Source organism: Phacochoerus africanus, chromosome 12 (genome assembly GCF_016906955.1).
Source record: "Phacochoerus africanus isolate WHEZ1 chromosome 12, ROS_Pafr_v1, whole genome shotgun sequence".
Taxonomy (NCBI): Eukaryota; Metazoa; Chordata; class Mammalia; order Artiodactyla; family Suidae; genus Phacochoerus; species Phacochoerus africanus.
The window spans coordinates 62970367-62991224 of record NC_062555.1 but is presented as its reverse complement, the minus strand read 5'-3'; the positions used below and the strand labels follow the sequence as shown (position 1 = coordinate 62991224).

The 20858-nt window shown below is 47.8% G+C and overlaps 1 long non-coding RNA gene across 1 annotated transcript in view; it reads right to left on the bottom strand.

The window, feature by feature from the left end:
* The window catches only part of LOC125112548 (uncharacterized), an 80774-nt gene that overhangs the window by 48366 nt on the left and 11550 nt on the right, over positions 1-20858 (bottom strand). The window lies entirely within an intron of this gene.

Below are 20858 nucleotides of genomic sequence, written 5' to 3'. Positions count from 1 at the left end.
CTGGTCTCTCCATTCGCATCCTTTTCCGTCCCAGGCCCTCACGCAGGACGCCACAGCGCATCTGGTGGTCACGTCTCGTGATCTGTTCCGGGACCAAAAGTTTCTCTTTCTTTGCTTTTCATGCCCTGACAATTAACTAGTACTGATAAATTATTTTGGAGATGAGGCCTTACTTTAAAATTATTCCTTACTCTCAGGCTACAAGATGGCACCTGTGTTTTCTTCTAAAAGTTAACATTTTTCTCTTGAAATTCAAGTTCTTGGAGTTCCTGTTGTGGCGCAGTGGTTCACGAATCTGACTAGGAACCATGAGGTTGCAGGTTCGATCCCTGCCCTTGCTCAGTGGGTTAAGGATCCAGCATTGCCGTGAGCTGTGGTGTAGGTATCAGACGTGGCTCGGATCCCACATTGCTGTGGCTCTGGCGTAGGCCGGTGGCTACAGCTCCAATTCGACCCCTAGCCTGGGAACCTCCGTATGCCATGGGAGCGGCCCTAGAAAAGGCAAAAAAAGACCAAAAAAAGAAAGAAAGAAAGAAATTCAAGTTCTTAATCTATTCAGGATTCACTTTTATAGTGAGGATCCGTGATCATTTTTTTTCCTTGCAGGGATAACCTTTTTTTTTTAAATGGCCACACCTCTGGCATACAGAGGTTCCCAGGCCAGGGATTGAATCCGAGCTTCAGCTGCGGCAGTGCCACGTCTTTTAACCCACTGTGATGGGCCAAGGATAAAACTTGATGCCTCTGAAGTGACCTGAGCTGCTGCAGTCAGGTTCTTAACCCCGTGCACCACAGTGGGAACTCTGATAACCTATGTTTTTGTCAGTGAGCAGATCCTCTTTTCCCCAGGGACTTGCCATGACCCCCCGTAGTCATAATTTGATGTTGCTCATTTGCAGAGTTGTGTTTCAGGTTCTGTATTTCACTGCATTGGTCACTCCGCCTGTGTGCCAGTAACAGAGTCTCCTTCATTGCTTTATCCTCAGCCTCTGCGTCAGGCAAAGCTGGTCTTCTTCATCTTCTTTTTCAGAAGGGTCTTGGATATTCTTTGCTCTTCCTCATACATTTCTCATCGTTCACAAAACCCACATAAACTGCTGTGAACCTTGGTGGGAGTTGTATTAATGCTGCAGATCGCTATGGAAATGATGACATTTTCAAGTTAAACCTTCCTGCCCATCAACATATATCATTCCCTTCATTTGGGTCTTAATGGTTTTCAATAAAGTTATACAACTTACCATGTAGGGGGCTTACATATCTTTTATTAGACTTATTTCTAGGTTCATTAATGTTTTTGCTATTAAGTGGTATCTTTTATAAAATGAAAAATTCTGGGAGTTCCCGTCGTGGAGCAGTGGAAAGGCATCTGACTAGGAACCATGAGGTTACGGATTCAATCCCTGGCCTCGCTCAGTGGTTTAAGGATCCATCGTTGCTGTGAGCTGTGGTGTAGGCCAGCGGCTACAGCTCTGATTAGACCCCTAGCCTGGGAACCTCCATATGCCGCTGGAGCGGCCCTAATAAGACAAAAGACAAAAGAAAAATAAAAAAATAAAATGAAAAATTCTAATTGGTTGTTGCTAGAGAGTACAATAAAACTGTCCTTTATATGTTTATATCATCTTTCCAAACTCCTTTCTGTATCTAGTAATTATTTGTTAATTCCTTTTAGTTTCCTATGAAGACAATCATATAAAATATAATTTTATTTCAGTGCAGATGAACAGACATGTTAATAATGCTGGACCTTACTGTCTTCTTTCTGACGTTACAGGACACTATTCCTTTTGCATTTTAAAAGTCAGTTATACTTGCCTCATGAAATGAGTTGAGAATATTTTTTCTTTATTTTAGAAAAGCCTTTATAAAATTAGGATAATCTATTCCTCAAATAGGTAGACTTGCCTGTAAAACACCCTGGGCTTGGTGTTTTCTTTGTGGGGAAAGAGCCCATTTCTGACATCCATTGTGTTTAGAAAGTGACTGGTTTTTCAAATTGAAACCTATTTATGACACTTTTCCAGTAAAAAGGACTCTTTTACTTAATACTGTTAAGACTGTGGTTACATGAGGGCAAGAGCCATCTACCTACTTACCTACCTACTTATCGTGAAGCTTTTGTAGTAGCCGACTCTGTTGTGTGGCTTTTAGGTTAAATATTAGCCGACCCCTCTCTTTTTAAAAAAACTTGTTATGGCCTCACCCACGGCATACGGAGTTCGTGGGCCAGGGATTGAATCTGCGCCGCAGCTGTGACCTATGCCACAGCTGCAGCAATGCTGGATTTCTTAACCCACTGCACTGGGCCAGGGATTGAACTCATGCTTCTGCAGCAACCCAAGCTGCTAGTCTGGTTCTTAACCCACTACGCCACAGTGGGAACTCCCTAGCTGACCACTCTTGAAGGGCAAGTTGCTGATTAAAGTCACTGATTTCTTAAATGCATTTTAAATGAAGACACACACACACACATTTGTCCTTGCTAAAACACTTGTAAGAAAATGACAGGATTTTAAAATAAATTAAATCTCTGCGTGTGGAGTTTTAAAAATCTGTTTTTTGTGATCCCAGGCTGACTTTTTGACACCACGTTCATGTCTCATCATGTGTCTCCTGACTTGCTGAAACATGATTCCCTGGAAAGGAAGTTCTCAGTGGAGCAGAGAGGAGCCCTATGAGAAAAAGGAAGACAGACAGGATCCGAGGCGAGCCTGGGCACGTCTCTTGGGGCTCCTCTAAGACTCAGTCCTTGAAGAACAGATTGAACTTTCGCTCCCAAAGATAAGATCAGCTTTTTAGAGGAAGTGTCAAAAACTTAAGAAATCAGAACAAAGTTGTTATTCATCATAGCTTCACTCGTGTAGCTGTTATTAAACACCCGCCATGTGCAAGGCCCCACGGTTGACGCTAAGGAGACAAACAACAGACCTGGGGCAGTTCCCAGCCTCAGGGAACCCACAGGCTAAGCGTATGCAGCTGATAATCGGACGTGGACCGGCCACTGTGGAGGTGAAGGTGGGGGTTGCGGATAGCTTCCGGGGGGGGACAATTCTCCAGAGTGGGAGCCCGGCCTACAGCTAGTTCACGGTACAGAGTTAAGACTTGACTTTCGGTCGAGAATGAATGACGATGCCTTTCTGCTACCAGGTCTGAGCTGAACCACCGAATGCCCCATCATCTTGCTGAAGCCAGCAAAAAAGCCAGACAGTGTGTTTTTAAAAATACAGGCTTTCGAACAGCATCAAAGAACTAAACGGAGAGTGAAGAGTTACGAGGACAAGATCCAGGATGAGTCGGAATCTGGAGAATACAGTCCAGCACTGGGCCTGCTCCGCCCAGGAGACATTCAGTGACACAGACGCACAAGCGCTAGACGTGGGGCGGGGGCGGGGGGGGGGGAGTAAGGGCTGCACCGTGGGAGTAAAGGAACACCTGAAGTAACCGGGATATTAAATCCGGCCTACTTTCTTTTTTTGTCTTTTTAGGGCCGCACCTGCGGCACATGGAGGGTCCCAGGCTAGGGGTCGAGTCGGAGCTGCAGCTGCCGGCCTGCACCACAGCCACAGCCACGCCAGACCTGAGCCGCATCTTCCACCTACACCACAGCTCACGGCAACGCTGGATCCTGAACCCACTGAGTGAGGCCAGGGAGCCAGCCTGAGTCCTCGTGGATGCTAGTCCGATTCGTTTCCATTGAGCCACGATGGGAACTCCCAAATGCAGCCTACTTTCAAGTCCCCTGGATTGTCCAGAAAAATCTCAAATGCTACTCTATTGAGGTAAGAGTGACTGTCAGTGGGCCAATGACAAATTTCCTCCTTAAGACCTTGGAGGAAACTTAAGAAAAACATCTCTGGAAGAAAGTAACACCTATGCTTGGTCACAATTTCTTTATAGTAATTATTATAATAATTATTAAAATGTCTATAAAATCATTATAGAATTATTAAATTATAATTGTTAAAATTACATAAATAATTATTTCTATAAATAATTATAAAGAATACTTATAACACCTATGCTTGGTCACAATTTATTTCTATAAATAATTATAAAAATGTAATAATCAACACAACATCAAATACAACCCACTATGTGAGGGAATGAGGCAAATAAATGAGAATCAGCACAAACAACTAGGAATAGACTCACAGATACACCAGAGGTGCAGTTACTAGTCAGAAACTGTAAAATGACTATACCTGTTATGTTTGTGGAGAGAAGCCAAACTTTAAAATTTTACCAAAAACCTGTAAAAAGCACCATTGCCTATTTGAAAAAGAACTGCATCTGTCTGCATCCAAACGGGCAAGCGAAACCACATAGTCATTGAAACAGGTGAAAGTTTACTGCCAAGAACTAGGTATCCTAACAAAGGACACCTAATGAAGGACTGGCCCCCAGAAGAGAACCTGAAGCAACGCCGACACAGCAGACCAAAGGAGTCATCGCTCCCCGCAGGGCCGACACCGAGCGCTCAAGGAAGAGTCCTCTCCCACCCCAGGGCTGAGATTCTGAACTCTGAGAGGCCCCGGCCAGCTGCTGCTCTCCGGGTGACAGAGGTCACTGTGGCGCTGCACTGGTGGAACCTGCTGGAACTACACCCTCTGAAATTTGCCAGAAATCTGCCCTTTATGGGGCTGGGAAAGCTCTTTCCAGGGAAGGATCTCACTGGAGACGTTCCACCACCAAAACTGCCAGGATGGAGAGCTCTGGGTACACTGCTGGGGCAGGGGGCCGGAGAAGCTGCACGCACTTGGAAAGCCGTGTGCTTTGCCTGCCTTGCCAAGTGTGCTTGAACCAGGAAGCAAAAACGGTGCCTTGCAGGGCCCTTCCTGCGCTCTTTTTACTGAGAAAGCTTCAGTGCCAGTTGGCATGGGGGAAGGTATTTAAGGAGAATTTAGAATTGAGAGGTGATAAATCGATAACCAATAAAAGCAGCAAGAAGACATTTTCTTTCTTTCTTTTTCTTTTTGTCTTTTCTAGGGCAGCACCATGGCATATGGAGGTTCCCAGGCTAGGGGTCGAATCGGAGCTGTAGCCGACAGCCACAGCAACACCAGATCCAAGCCGCGTCTGTGACCTACACCACAGCTCATGGCAACGCCGGATCCTTAACACACTGAGTGAGGCCAGGGATCGAACCTGCAACCTCATGGTTCCTAGTCGGATTCGTCAACCACTGCGCCATGACAGGAACTCCCAAGAAGACATTTTCTAATTGAGAAATAAAATAACCAAAGTTAAGAAAACTGATGAGTTTAACAACAGATTAGACCCAATTCAAGAGAAAATTAGGGACCTGGAAGACAGGTCAGAAGGATGGAATATGCAGAGGGTAAGAGACACCGCTGGTAGAGTTGGAAGGTTCTAAATCCACACTGTCCAATGTGGTAACCAGTAGCCACATGTGACTATTTAAATTTAAATGAGGGAGTTCCCGACGTGGCGCAGCGGAAACGAACTATGAGGTTGCGGGTTTGATCCCTGGCCTTGCTCAGTGGGTGACGGATCTGGCGTTGCCGTAAGCTGTGGTGCAGGTCACAGACTCAGCTCGGATCTGGCATTGCTGTGGTTCTGTCTAGGCTGGTGGCTACAGCTCCAATTCTACCCCTAGCCTGGGAACCTCCATATGCCACAGGTGCAGCCCTAAAAAGACAAAAAAATATATATATATAAAATTTAAATGAATTGCAAGTAAATGAAATTAGAAAATTCAATTCTCCATCACACTAGCCATATTTCAAATGTTCAACAGCCATAGCATCAGTATAAAACACAAATGCCCAATAGCTCCAGCACAGATAATAGAAATTTAAATCACTGCAGCCTCTTGGTGCTAGGCTAAATATTAGCCTGATTGGAATCTCATAAATAAAGGAGAAAATGGAGCAGAACCAATATTTTAGAGGGTTTGGCTGAATCAATTCCAAAACTAACAAAAGACATCAGGCCACGGTTTTCAAAAAAACCAACAAATTCCAAAGAAGAAATAAACAGAAACTCAGGCCTAGAAGATCTTCAGGAAAAGCAAAGATTTAATGAAAGTGTTCCCTTTGATGTCAGAAATAGGACAAGGAGGCCTCCTCTCACCACTCCTCTGTGACATTTCTTGGACAGTGTAGTAAATCAAGAAAAGGAAATCAGAAGCCTAAGAACCGGAAAGGAAGGGAAAGGTGTTATTATTTGAAGACAATCTTATTATGCACTTGGAAAACCTGAGAGAATTTACAGGTAAGTTATTAGAACTCAAGAGCTTCTGAATTCAAGGTCAGTACATAAAAATTTAGCCACAAGTGGTTGAAAAATAAATTTTAAAAGGATACCACTTGTGGGAGCTCCTGTTGTGGCTCAGCAGAAACAAATCCAACCATGAGGTTGAGGATTCAATCCCTGGCCTCGCCCAGTGGGTTAAGGATCCAGCGTTGCCGTGAGCTACGGTGTAGGCTGCAGACACAGCTTGGATCCTGTATTGCTATGGCTCTGGTGCAGGCAGGCAGCTGTAACTCCAACTGGACCCCTCAGCCCGGAAACCTCCATACACCGTGGGTATGGCCCTAAAAAGAAAAAAATATATATATCACTAGCAATGACATAGAAATGATAAATTACCTAAGATCAAATCTCATCTATACAGTAAACTGTGGAATAGTATTGTGAGAAACAAAAAAGAGCTAAAGAAACAGAGAACTATGCTGTGTTCATAAATGGGACGATTTGGTACCGTAAAGATACCAGATCTCCCGCAGTTGATGTGTACATTCAATGCGAATTCATCGCAACATAAATATTTTGTGGCTATCTAATTTTCAAATGTATATGTAAATACAAAGGATCAACAATAATCAAAACTGTGCCTTGAAGAAGAGCAAAGTGGAAAGGCTTGCTCTGCCAAGTGTCAAGACTTAACGGCAAAATTACACGACAGTAAGTCAAGGCGGCCTGGGTGTAACAATCACCAGCAGCATATAGCACAGACAGCCCAGAAACAGACCCTGGACTACATGATCATGGACTTGACAGACTTTCACTGCAAACCAGTGGGGGGAAATGCACGTTGTGTTTTGTTTTGTTTTGTTTTTTGGTCTTTTTTAGGGCTGCACCTGCGGCATATGGAGGTTCCCAGGCTAGGGGTCTCATCGGAGCTGTAGCCGCCAGCCTACACCACAGCCACAGCAACGCCAGATCCGAGCCGTGTCTGCGACCTACACCACTGCTCATGGCAATGCCGGATCCGTAACCCACTGAGCAAGGCCAGGGTCAAACCCGCAACCTCATGGTTCCTAGTCGGATTCGTTAACCACTGCGCCACGACGGGAACTCCGAAAATGCACTTTTAAAGAAATGGTCCAGAAAAGACCTGTGGCTGCCGAGGGGGTGGGGAGAGAGTGGGATGGATGGGAGTTTGGGTTCAGTAGACGCAAACTATTACATTTAGAATGGATAAACAATGAGGTCCTGGGGTACAGCACAGGGAACTGAAGCCAATCATGTGCTGCAACATGATGGAGGACAGAATGAGAAAAAGAACGCAGGCATGTATATGCAAGACTGGGGCGCCGTGCTGTACAGCAGAAACGGACAGAGCATTAGTTACAAATCAACGATAAAAATTAAATACATACATACATACATACATGGTCCAGGAACCACTGGTTATCCATGAAAGAAGAATGAAACTCTTAACCTCATACCCTGTGTGAAAGTCAACCCCAGATATGCTGTAAGACTAAATCTGAGGGAGTTCCCATTGTGGCTCAGTCGATCAAACCCAACTAGGATCCATGAGGACAGGGGTTCGATCTCTGGCCTCATTCAGTGGGTTAAGGATTCAGTGTTGCTGTGAGCTGTGGTGTAGGTGGCAGACGCAGTTCAAATCCTGCATTGCTGTGGCTGTGGTTTAGGCCAGCAGCTACAGCTCCAATTAGACCCCTAGCCTGGGAACCTCCAAATGCCATGGGTGCGGACCTAAAAAGACAAAAAAAAAAAAAAAAGACTCAATATGAAAGGTAAAACAATGAAACTTTTAGCAGAAAAATAAAATAATATTTTTCTGGAGTTCCCATCATGGCGCAGTGGTTAACAAATCCAACCAGGAACCATGAGGTTTAGGGTTCGATCCCTGGCCTTGCTCAGTGGGTTAAGGATCCGGCGTTGCAGACGTGGCTCGGATCCCGAGTTGCTTGCTGCGATTCTGGCGAAGGCCGATGTCTACAGCTCTGATTCGACCCCTAGCCTGGGAACCTCCATATGCCGAGGGAGCAGCTCAAGAAAAGGCGAAAAGACAAACAAACAAACAAAAATTTTCTGACCTTGCATTAATGCTATTCTTTTGTTTTTGTTCGAATCCTTAACCCACTGAGCGAGGCCAGGGATCAAACTGTGTCCTCATAGATGCTAGTCAGATTCGTTTCCACTAAGCCACAACGGGAACTCCTAATGCTATTCTTTTTAAGATCAATACATTTGCCTACATTAAAACTAGGGACTTCTATTCCTGAAGACATTCTGAGGAGAGCAGAAAGGCCAGCATAGCCTGGGAAAAAATACTTGCAGGCTCATCTCGCTTACAAAGAGATTTATATCTAGAATAGAATATTGAAAGAAGTGCTGCAAATCAATAAGAAGAGGACAAATAATCCAACAGAAAAATTGGCAAGAGATCGAACTTTACAAACGAAGAAAATCAGATGGTCAATAAACATACGAGACGGCGCTTAACCTCATTGGTAATCAAGGAAATGAAAATTAAAAACACAGCGACATACTTCTGCCCATGCACTGCATGACTAGGATTTTAGAAACAGACTCTTCAGGATGTGAAGCTACTGAAAAATTCATGCATTCCTGGTGGCAGTGAATTGGAGCTAGCACTTTCGGAAACTGATGCTGTCTCCGAAAATCAAAAATACACATCCTACCCTACGAGCCAGCAACTCTCCCAGATATAACCCCCCCAAACCCAATGTGCTCTTGGGAATTAAGAGGGGTGTGCCCTAGTGTGGTTTCAACAATAACCCCCCGCCCTCCCCCCTCCCTGCTGCCTGCCCAGGACGCGTGCAGGACCAGCCTCAGCCTCCTCCGTCTGAGCTTGGAGCCTCGAGTAGATGACGGGGCTTCTCTGAGCCTTGCTGTAAGTCAGGGAACTGGGGGGCCTACCTCCCGCCGGCAAGTGTCAGCACGCCCTGGGGGGCCCAGGTGGAGGACCAGGCTGGGGGCGGCTTCCATGGGCTGGGAGTTGGGGTGCACAGCCACCTCGGCCCTGTCCCGAGGCCAAGTTTGAGAGGAGCCAGAAGAGCGGGGACCTGGGGGGCAAGAGGGCTGGAGGGAGGGCCCCTCTCCTGCGCTGGGACCTGGGAGGGTGAGTCCACAGGTCCTCAGTGTGCTCCCTAACGCCCGAGTCGCCACCCAGGGCAGTGATGCAGGACCTTCCCCCAGGGCCCAGGACCCTCCAGAGCCCCCTCCTCTGACCCGCAGGCCCACCTCTCCCATCTCCTTGAACCCCCATCTCAGGCCTCGCCTGCCTCCTGGGTCTTTTTTTTTTTTTTTCATTTATAATGATTTTTATTTTTTCCATTATAGCTGGTTTACAGTGTTGTCAATTTTCTACTGTACAGCGTGGTGGCCCAGTCACACATACATGTATATTCTTTTTTCTCATAGTATCAGGCTCCATCATAAGTGACTAGACATAGTTCCCAGTGCTATACAGCAGGATCTCATTGCTTATCCATTCCAAAGGCAATACTTTGCATCTATTAATCCCAAATTCCCAGTCCATCCCACTCTCCCCCACCCCCTGGGCAACCACAAGTCTGTTCTCAAAGTCCATGATTTTCTTTTCTGTGGAAAGGTTCATTTGTGCTGTATATTAGATTCCAGATATGTGATAATCATACGGTATTTGTCTTTCTCTTTCTGACTGACTTCACTCAGGATGAGAGCCTCTAGTTCCATCCATGTTGCTGCAAGTGGCATTATTTTGTTCTTTCTTATGGCTGAGTGTTATTACACTGTGTATATATACCACATCTTCCTAATCTAATCATCTGTTGATGGACATTTAGGTTGTTTCCACATCTTGGCTATTGTGAACCGTGCTGCAGTGAATATGCAGGTCCATGTGTCTTTTTTAAGGAGAGTTTTGTCTGGATATATGCCCAAGAGTGGGACTGCTGGATCATATGGTAGTTCTATGTATAGTTTTCTAAGATACCTCCATACTGTTCTGCATAGTGGTTGAACCAGCTTACATTCATTCCCACCAGCAGTGCAGGAGGGTTCCCTTTTCTCCACACCCTCTCCAGCGTTTGTTATTTGTGGACTTATTAATGATGGCCATTCTGACTGGTGGGAGGTGGTACCTCATAGTAGTTTTGATTTGCATTTCTCTGATAATCAGTGATGCTGAGCATTTTTTTCATGTGCTTGTTGGCCATCTGTATATCTTCTTTGGAGAAATGTCTATTCAGGTCTTTTGCCCATTTTTCAATTGGGTTGTTGGCTTTTTTGCTGTTGAGTTGTATAAGCTGCTTATATATTTTAGAGATTAAGCCCTTTTTAGTTGCATCATTTGACACTATTTTCTCCCATTCTGTAAGTTGTCTTTTTGGTTTCCTTTGCTGTGTAAAAGCTTGTCAGTTTGATGAGGTCCCATTGGTTTCTTTTTGCTTTTATTTCTGTTGCCTGGGAGACTGACCTGAGAAAGCATTTGTAAGGATGATATCAGGGAATGTTTTGCCTATGTTCTCTTCTAGGAGTTTAATGGTGTCTTGTCTTACATTTAAGTCTTTAAGCCATTGTGAGTTTATTTTTGTGCATGGTGTGAGGGTGTGGTACAGTTTCATGGATGTACATGCAGCTGTCCAGGTTTCCCAGCAATGCTTGCTGAAAAGACTGTCTTTTCCCCATTTTATATTCTTGCCTCCTTTGTCAAAGATTAATTGACCATAGGTGTCTGGGTTTATCTCACTGAGCAAGGCCAGGGATTGAACCCGCAATCTCATGGTTCCTAGTCGGATTCGTTTCTGCTGTACCACGACGGGAACTTCAATCCCCCCCCTCCCCAAAGTCCCAGAATTGCCAAAGCAATCCTGAGGAACAAAAATTAAGCAAGAGTCATAACTACGGGGGGAGGGGGGTCCTGGCAGGCTCTGCCTCTGGCACCCCTCAGCCTGGCCTCCCCCTGTGCCCCAGGGAGTGAGCGACTACAGAGCTGGTCCTTCCTTCTGTGTCTGAACCCGCCCCTCCCCCCGCCCCCACTGCAGCGCATCCTTAAAAACCACAGTGAGACATCCCGTCCTGCCCGCTGCCGCTTCCTCTCAATGTTCCCACTCATCACTCCCCTCTCAGCGTGCTTCTCACAGCCCAACACCCCCCACGCTGAATGGGGGCAAGCTTTCACTCGGAGTGAAAATAAGACACTTCCACAAAAAGCGAAATGTGGGATGGGGTGAGTCCTGCAGCAGACGGAGGAGCAAAGTGCTCCCCGGGCCTAGAGGAGGAGATGAGTCCAAGAAGGGAAGGGCAGGTCTGGGAAGGCTTCCTAGAGGGGGCGGTATGAGCTGGGCTGGAGGGATGGGACATGCTACAGGAAGTGCAGATGGACGGAGGAGGCCGCAGGGCCAAGGGAGCAGGTGCCCGGGCAATCACCAGCATTCCACTGCGGCTCAAGTACGAGTGGAGAGAGGGACAGCGATTACAAAGAAAGGTTGAAATGATGTCACTGAGGGCCTCCGGGTCAAGTTCGGAAGCTTAAACTTTTGTAGAGAAAGGGGAACCAGAGAAGAATTTTGAGGCGGAAATGCCCGGTCGGTCACCGACTCTACAGCCATAACCTCCTTAGCGTCCACTCAGGTCTCGCTGTCTCTAGGGGCACCACAGCCTTTGTTCACGACAGCATCTCCCCCACCCCCGCCCCGGATTCGTGCAGCTCTGCCCGCACCCATTTTCTAGTCTGCAGACCCCCCTCCACCACGTCCACTCCTAATTTATCTGCCCCCCCCCACACCCAGCAGCCAAACTTGGTATTTGTCAAAGGGCAAATCCAGGTGTGTCAATTTCCTGCTTTGCGACTTGCGAGAGCTTCGTGTCGTCCAGGATAAAGCCCACGTTCCTTTCTTCTGATGCACCTGTCCCTCCCGCCTCTCGCCGTGCCATGCCGCCTTACTAGCCCTCTCGCGCCCTGCGTCCCTTTCTCCACGGGAATGCCCCCTGCACGCGTCACCTGGCTGGACCCTGTGGGTCACCGGGCAAGGTTCACCTGCAGCACCACTCTCCCGCCAGCCGCCTCGGCCTCCCACATCCTCTGGCTTCTGCCCCCCAGGCTTCCTCTTGTTTTAACACTTATCACCCAGTGCTGGAGTGGCCCGTTGATTTATTATTTTCCCCTGCTCTCTGATTTATCGTCAGATCTGTGTTCCCACAGAGCAGGTGCTTGGGGCTCAAAAAAAAAGGTGTTCTCAGAAGGATGAGTAGGCTTTCACTTCCTCCCAGACTGACCGACCTCTGCTGTCCACACGCCCCATGACCTCTGGACAAACCATCTGTTCCTGCTGCTTCTCGTCACTGTCTTTTAGTCTAAAGAGGTGACTGCAGTGCAGTAGGAAGAAGGCATACCAAGTTGTTTACAATCAGCAACTCTGAAAATCCTGGAGTGAAACGCCAAACAAATAGGGCGGGACAGGAGATGAGAGTCTATTCTTTCCATTTTTTTCTAATTTCTGAAATTGGAAAAATTCACTATGTTTTTTAATGGCAAAATATTCTCTTTTAGTTAGACTGAAAGGGTTTGATTTCAGGCAGAAGAATGTGTATATTAAATTGTCATCTCTCTGAAAAAAAGAAAAGCAGGAAAAAACCAGATATTTGGAAAATCCCTCTCCAAGGACGTATAATCCATGGACAATGTCATGCACCTCCTTGGAGCGGAGCTAGGAGGGCGGGCAGACTTTTCACCAGATCCCCAAATACATTTTGGATTTCGAACCATGTGCAAAAAAATTAAGTGTGATCCCAAAGAGCTGAGTTTGACTTTTAACCCTTAGATGACTGAGGTAAATTCACTTTCCAGTATGTGAAATGGAGAAAATTTCACCCTGAGATGGAACTGGCAGGGAGGCTGCTGGGAGTGGGTGGCACCATGGCCTCTATGGTGCACCTGGAGGCGGGCCGGGGCCTCTTCTCTCTGATGCCCCCCTCCCTCTCACCCCTGGGTGTCCCCCGATGAGGCTGTCAAGGCCCAGTGGAGTCTGGCAGCACGCACCCCCAGGCGCAGCCTGTGCTGGCTCCCTGCCTGCTGAAACCCAGCTAAGAGCAGGGAGTGGAAGCCACACTTGGAGGCTCTGGGCATCTCAACACAGCCAGACAGCTCTTTTTTCCTCAGGCTCTCAGCTTGCCAGCTAGTTCCACACATTAGAAATGTTTTGGGTCAGCACTGCAGTTTTCAACCACACAGATTCGGTTTGTTTCATGACTACTTTCTTATAATAGCTCTGGGAAAAACTGAGCTGGGCCCCGAACCAAACCACGTTCCTGGCGTGGCCAGCGACACTCAAGATGGTGTCTCTGGGTGGAATCAGAAGAGAAGCTGAAATCTTCCGCAACCTCCTAGCATTTGGTCTGGAGAAAAAGACTGTCGGGGTTGAGTTTCTCGAAGGCTGTCATCACCATGACCTTCAAGCTGTTTGAGGCGGGAAGAGAAGCTTAATTTGCCATGTTTCTGCCTGTTCAGATATGCTGGCTTTTCCCTGCAGCCCTGTGGACTTTTTTCTCCAGTATGGGGTATTTATTGAGTGTTGATGAGAAATATGATGCTGAAGGAGGTATCCTCTTTGTTGCCTGGGATAGGGCTGCTGGATTTGGCAAATGAAAACACAGGGCATCAGAGTTCCCACTGTGGCTCAGGGGCTTAAGAACCCAACTAGTATCCATGAGGATGCAGGTTCAATCCCTGGTCTTGCTCAGTGGGTTAAGGATCCGATGTTGCCACGAGCTGAAGTGTAGATCACAGATGCAGCTCGGATCTAGCATTGCTGTGGCTGAGGCCTACCCCACAGCTCTGATTCGAACCCCCTAACTTGGGAACCTCCATATGCCATAGGTATGGCCCTAAAAAGCAAAAAAAAAAAAAAAAAAAAAAAAGAATAGGGCATCAGTTAAATCAAAACTTCACATAAACATGAACTTGTTTTAGCATGAGTAGGTCCCACGGAGTCTTTGAGATACACCTACATTAGAGGTTATTCATTGTTTTAATCTAAGCATGTCCCATCTAACATTTACATACTTACACTGAAAACTACTTACTGCTAATGTGAAATTCAGATTTGACTGGGCATCCTGAATTCCATCTGGCAACCCTACCTGTGAAGGGTGTGGGCAAATCCTCCTTAGCTCCACAGGGGAGACAGAGGCCCACTGCTCTTGCCTGCAGGCTGGTCCTATATTTTTTCTTTATCTTTTTTTGGGGGGTGGGGGGGCCTGCACCCATGGCATGTAGAAGTTCCCAGGCCAGGGACCAAACCTGCACCACAGCAGTGAACTGAGCTACAACAGTGACAATACCAGATCCTTGACCCACTGTGACACCAGGGAACTCCTGGTCCTATTCTTTACAGCAGCTCTCCTCCCTGGGCCTCAGGCTCAGAACCCAAAGGGGCCAGCGTGCTCGCCTGGTCACCTTCTCGCCTGGCCTGGGCTCCACATGAGGAGGGGACCCGAGCTCCTGGTTCCCGCCTTGGCTGTGTCCTGGAGGCTCCTGCCCTACCTGGACCTCACCAGCATCCCATCTGGTGCCTCTGGGCTGCTGTGCTCCTTCTTCAGCCACAGACCCAGCCCCCTGGAGGCTCTCCTGGGTCCCCTCTGGGGATGACTCAGGCTGATTCAGGGCAACCTTGCCCTGCTCCTGACTCAGGCAGGCTCTCCCAGGTCTGTTCTGTCCCTTTGAGGTGGGTCTGCCCACCGCCTCAGTGTGAGGATCCAGCCCAGAGAGCATCAGTCCAGGGGCCCTTGTTCTGCGGAGACCCTGAAAGTGTGCGTGGTTTCGGAGGTGCGCACACGTGCAGCTGGGCTGATTCCACTGAGCACGACGCGCTGGGGCAGCAGGTCACGGCGATGCCCTTCCTGCCGCTTCACTCTGGCCAAGGGGGCGAGTTCCCAATAGAGTCGAGGCCCGTGTCCTCAGAGAGAACTGTGTCACCTGAGAACACAGGATTCAAACTCACTTCTGAGTCACTTCATGACGCCAGAGGCCCCTCTGGTTCCCAGAGACCCACCCGCAGCCCGTGTGGGTCACTTTCTGCACCATGTGACTCGGTTGGCTTTGCTGCGAAGCCCCGAGCTTCCTTCCAGCAACAGGCTGCATGACAGGGGCTTCCAATGGCTGCGGGTCACCACGTGGCGTGTAAAGATGCCCCCTGTGGCTTCGTGTCAGCCGGAGGACACGAGGCACCCCATCTGTGCTGGCTGCTGGGGCAGCTGTCACCAGGCACCCACGATTCTGGAGGCCGGGAGTCTAACTGCAGGTGCCAGCGGGGCCAGTGTCCCCTGAAACTGGCCGGAGACCCTTGCTGTGCCCTGCAGCTTCCAGCGGGTGCGGGCCGTCAGTGTGCCCTCAGCTTGCAGGCACAGCACACTCACCCTCCCCCGCCACGCTGCCGTCTCCCTGTGTCCTGTCCTGTGACATTTATTTTAATAAAATCAATCAGTGGCTAATAAAGAAAACCAGAAAAGTTGACACAAAAGTCTGGATTTTGGTAGGTAACTGGGACCAGCATGCTAGCGTCGCTAGAGAGCAGGTGACGGTCTGGTCATACCCATGAGTATAAACGAATTTGCCATAAACACAGAGAAAGGTGGGGGACACAGGCTTGGGGCACAGGTCAGAGGTGAGAGGGGACACTTCCGTTTGGGATGGGAGGGGAGGAACTGTGCCCCTTGGCAGTTGGGGGATGCTCCGCGGGCTAAGTGGACCTGAGCCCCTTCCCGTGTGGCTCATCTTTGATGCCAACATCACAGCAGTGGCCTCACCCCTGGGCCTCTGCACCACCCTCCCTCCAGCCACTCAAGGTCCCTCCATCTCTGGCATTTCCTCAGGCACCAGAAAAGGATTTCCAAGGGACATTTTTAGAAATATTTATCATCCATATACCTTTTGGCTAAGCAGGCGTTTGTGGTGACTCCCAGCTCCCCAGATTCCCATCTGGTTTCACATGGTTTCCCTAACCTTGACCCGCAAGTTAGGCAGAGCTCTAATTTCAGTAATATTTCTCACCTGCACGATTCTGTTCCACTTAAAGCCTCTCTCTGCTAAGGAGAGTTCCACCCATGCCATCCTCATTCATGTTTCTAATTTTTTTTTTTTTTGGCTGCACCCATGGCATGTGGAAGTTCCTGGACCTGGGACTGAACCCATACCACAGCAGCATCCAAGCTGCTACAGTGACAATGCTGGATCCTATCCCTTGCACCACAAGGGAACTCTCATTTTCTATTTCTATGAGGCAGAGTGGTTACTCATTTGTCCTCATCTTTGTTCTAAGGCAACACCGTAGCTGAAACTCTACTCCTTAAACTCCAAATTTTGACTTTTTTCTGATTAAGAACCATCACTTTTTGAATTTTTTCTTAATTTTTAGGGCCACACCTGCAGCATATGGAAGTTCCCAGGCTAGGGTTTGAATTGGAGCTACAGCTACTGGCCTACAGCCACAGCTACAGCAACGCAGGATACAAGCCATGTCTGCAACCTACACCACAGCTCATGGCAATGCCGGATCCTTAACCCACTGAGTGAGGCCAGGGATTGAACCCACATCCTCATGGATACTAGTCAGGTTGGTTTCCACTGAGACACAACAGGAACTCCCCAATTTGGCTTTTTAAAGGGCTATTTACCACAAAGCTAGTCTTTAAAAAAAAAAAATTAAGTAACATCCATCACAAGAAAAGGTTCTATCCCTCGTGAGCGCTGGGATGATAAGAGGGTGCTGTTTCAGCTGCTGGTGTAACTGAGAGGGACCCTAGGGGGCATTTCCAGAACAGCCTACTGCCACTGCATGTCCTCCACCCGCCTCTTGTCTGTAGAAAATCTTCAGTCTCCTAGGCTTCCCTGAGTTCCAGAGGGTACATTTAATCAGAAAAGTGAGACAATCCAGAAAGAAAGGAAAAAGAGTGAAACAGGACAAAGTAATAATAGCTTAGCCATTAAACAAAGCCAAGGACCTTTAGTTCTTCCTCAAGGGCTATAGATAAATTTTGAGCCAGGTCCTTTGAGCTATTTTGTAGATGCTACAAGCCCCATCAGGCGGAAGATTGTAACTGCATGCTGCCCACAAGCACGTGGACCCCCAGACCAGTTGGAAGAGAAGGCTGATGATGCTGACTCCCGATTACCTCACCATCAACCAATGAGAAGAATCCCCACACCCCCCATCCCTTACCCTGTCTTTAAAAACCCTTCCCTGAAAGCCTTCAGGGAGTTCCAGCCCTTTAAGCACTAGCTACTTGGACCCCCTTGTTTGGTGCCTATAATAAATGTTGCATTTTTTCTGTCTTTTTTTTTTTTAATGTCTTTTGAGGGCTGCATCCCAGGCACATGGAGGCTGCCAGGCTAGGGGTCTCATCAGAGCTGTAGCTACCAGCCTACAACACAGCCACAGCAAAGCTGCATCTGCAACTTACACCACAGTTCACAGCAACACTGGATCCTTAACCCACGGCAAGAGGCCAGGGATTGAACCCGCAACCTGATGGTTCCTGGTCGGATTCATTTCTGCTGTGCCACGACGGGAACTCTAAATGCTGCAATTTCCATCATCGCAACTGCAGATTGGCTTTATTGCATGAGAGCAAGCCCACCTCAGTTTGGTTGGTAACACTGGGAGGTCAGCAAGGTGGGGTCACTGGGAATCCCAAGGTTCTGGGTCCACGATGGGGGAGAAGGTACCCAGGCAATCCTATGAGGCACACACTGCTGTCGGGCGCTAGAGGGGTGTGGCCAGAGCTCAGAGCCCAAGGAGCTTGTCCAAGGTCACTCAGCTCCCAAAGGCCAGAGCCAGGCTTTGCATTCAGGCTCCCTCACAGCAAAGCTGATTCTTCACAGCCTTCGGGTTAGGTGAGCTCCTGCCACACACCTCACCACACAAGGAGTCTGGGGGAGACACTCTCTAATGGGGAAGGAGGTAAGAAGATGCATCCTTTTTTTTTTTTTAGGGCCACACCCATGGCATATAGAAGTTCCCAGGCTAGGGGTTCAATCAGAGCTGCAACTGCTGGCTTACAGCACAGCTTGCTGCAATGCTGGATCCTTAACCCACTGAGCAAGGCCAGCGATCAAACCCACATCCTCATGGATACTAGTCAGGTCCTTTAACCCACTAAGCCAAAACAGGAACTCCAAGAAGACACATCTTTTGCTTTGTGGATTATTCGACTTTGCTCCAGGGCCAATGTAGTACCTTGGAAAATTTTAAGAAGCAATCAAATATTAAAATCAATCGATCAATCAAAACAAATAAATATTTGAAACCTAGGAGAAAATGAAAGAAATGGAGGCTCAGCAAAACGGCATTATCCCATGTCAGTGACTTTTAAAATCTTTGGAGAACAGTTGTAAATCAATCGATGTTAAGAGTCTGTAGTGTTGGTTTGGCTGCCATCATCCTGTTGGAACAGAATTCAGTTCTCAATTTCATCTCCTGTGTATTATTGCTGGCCTTCTAACCTTTGGAGTGTATTTCATAAATTTGTGTATGTGGAGGATGGCAAGGCCCTTCGGAACACAAACTATGTTCTCATTGCACTTTTCACCATCTGTTCTCTAGGGCATCTTGGGCAAAGTGTGTAAATACTCTCATCCTGGATCTATCGGGAACATTTGGAAATAAGACCAATAGATGTTTTTCTGCTTAGAAAACTAAGCAACTGGAAACCAGTTAAGAAAATTAAAGTCGAAGTCTCCGTAGTAATGAACCCGACTAGGATCCATGAGGATGTGGGGTTCAATCTCTGGCCTCGCTCATTGGGTTAATGATCCAGCATTGCCATGGGCTATGGTGTAGGTCACAGACAAGGCCTGGATTTGGAGTGGCTGTGGTTTAGGCTGGCAGCGGCAGCTCCAATTTGACCCCTAGCCTGGGGACCTCCATATGCTGTGTGTGTGGCCCTAAAAGATGAAAGAAAGAAAGGAAGGCAAGACACATGAAAAGGGAACCATATGGTACACTCCTTAACTCAACAGTAAATATCTACATTGCTACTATAAAGTGGACCATTAACACACAAATACATTTGGAGAAAAAAAGAGGAAAAACAGAAGTAGGTAGTTAAGTTCACAAAAAAAAAAAAAAAAAACCACAAAAAAAAAACCCTGTTAAAACGCTGGATCTAAAGTTAATATGGAGTTCCTTGTGGCTCAGTGGGTTAAGGACCTGCTGTTGCCACTGCTATGGCTTGGGTTCAACCCCTAGCCTAGGAACTTCCACATGCTGCAGGTGTGGCCAAAAAGAAAAATAAAGTTAATGTGTACCAGAAGCATTGGCTAAAATAGTCCCAGGGTTGCCAGTGGGAGTGGGGGATTAGGGTGAGGCTATTTCTCATTATAAACCCATAATCCTTTATCGTCAGGGTTCTTAGTTGAGACAACAGAATCCACTTGCTCTTAAGAAGACAGGTGTTTAAGAACTAGCTCTGGAGTTCCCTTCGTGGCGCAGTGGTTAATGAATCCGACTAGGAACCATGAGGTTGCGAGTTCGATCCCTGCCCTTGCTCAGTGGGTTAACGATCCGGCATTGCTGTGAGGTGTGGTGTAGGTTGCAGATACGGTTTGGATTCCGTGTTGCTGTGGCTCTGGCGTAGGCCGGTGGCTACAGCTCCGATTGGACCCCTAGCCTGGGAACCTCCATGTGCCGCAGGAGCGGCCCAAGAAATGGCAAAAAGACAAAACAAAAAAAAAAAAAGAACTAGCTGTAGCCCCAAGAATCATGGGGAGACGAGGAGAGGCTCTGGTTCCCACAATGGACTACAGGATGGCCACCAAAGGAGCCAGGGCCTCTGCTGTGACCAGGGGCCACCTAGACAACCACTGCCCTGCTGACAGCAGCAGCCTCCTGGACACCACCTGCACAGGACGCAGGCCCCGCTCGCTGGGCTCCTGGTCAAAGATGCGGGAGGTCAAGTGATGGGCAGGAACCCCCTCCCAGGGCCCTGAGTGGTGCTGTGACCAGTCAAGGCTTAAACACTGCTGGGAAGGTGGGTTTTCATGACATGGAACTGTTCAAACGGATTTTTTTTTTTAAGCAGAGTGTACATATTAGATTGACAAAAATAAAAATAAAAAGAAAAAAGAAAATGGCTTTGGGCTCTGGAAGTAGAGCCGGCATCTAGCCTCGTCAAGTACTTTTGTTTGATAAGATGAGTTGGCATTTTTCACGTGGCAGGTGGAAAGTTATTTGAAGGCTGGTTTTTATCTTACTTCACCTTCAGAGATGCTGTGTAGCCCACAGGCTGGCTGCGGTCAAGTACAAGGTGGGCAGTGAGCCTTGTCCGGCCTTGGCGAGGAAAGAGAATCGCAAAGCCAGTGCCTTCTCCCCAGTTGTGTTACGAGCTCCTGATCTCCCCACTTCCCCAGGCCCCTTAAGATCCACATCTGAAGCCTGATTATCCTAAAGCAGGTCTCTGAAATCACACTGTGTCTGGTCAGACGGCTGACTAAGCCCTGCCAGGGACGGCTGTCCATGGAGGAGGGGGATGCTGACGTGCTAAGGTGTATACATATAGCAGCTGGAGTTAAAAATGCAGCCAGGGAGTTCCCGCTGTGGTGCAGGGGAAATGAATCTGACTAGGAACCATGTGGT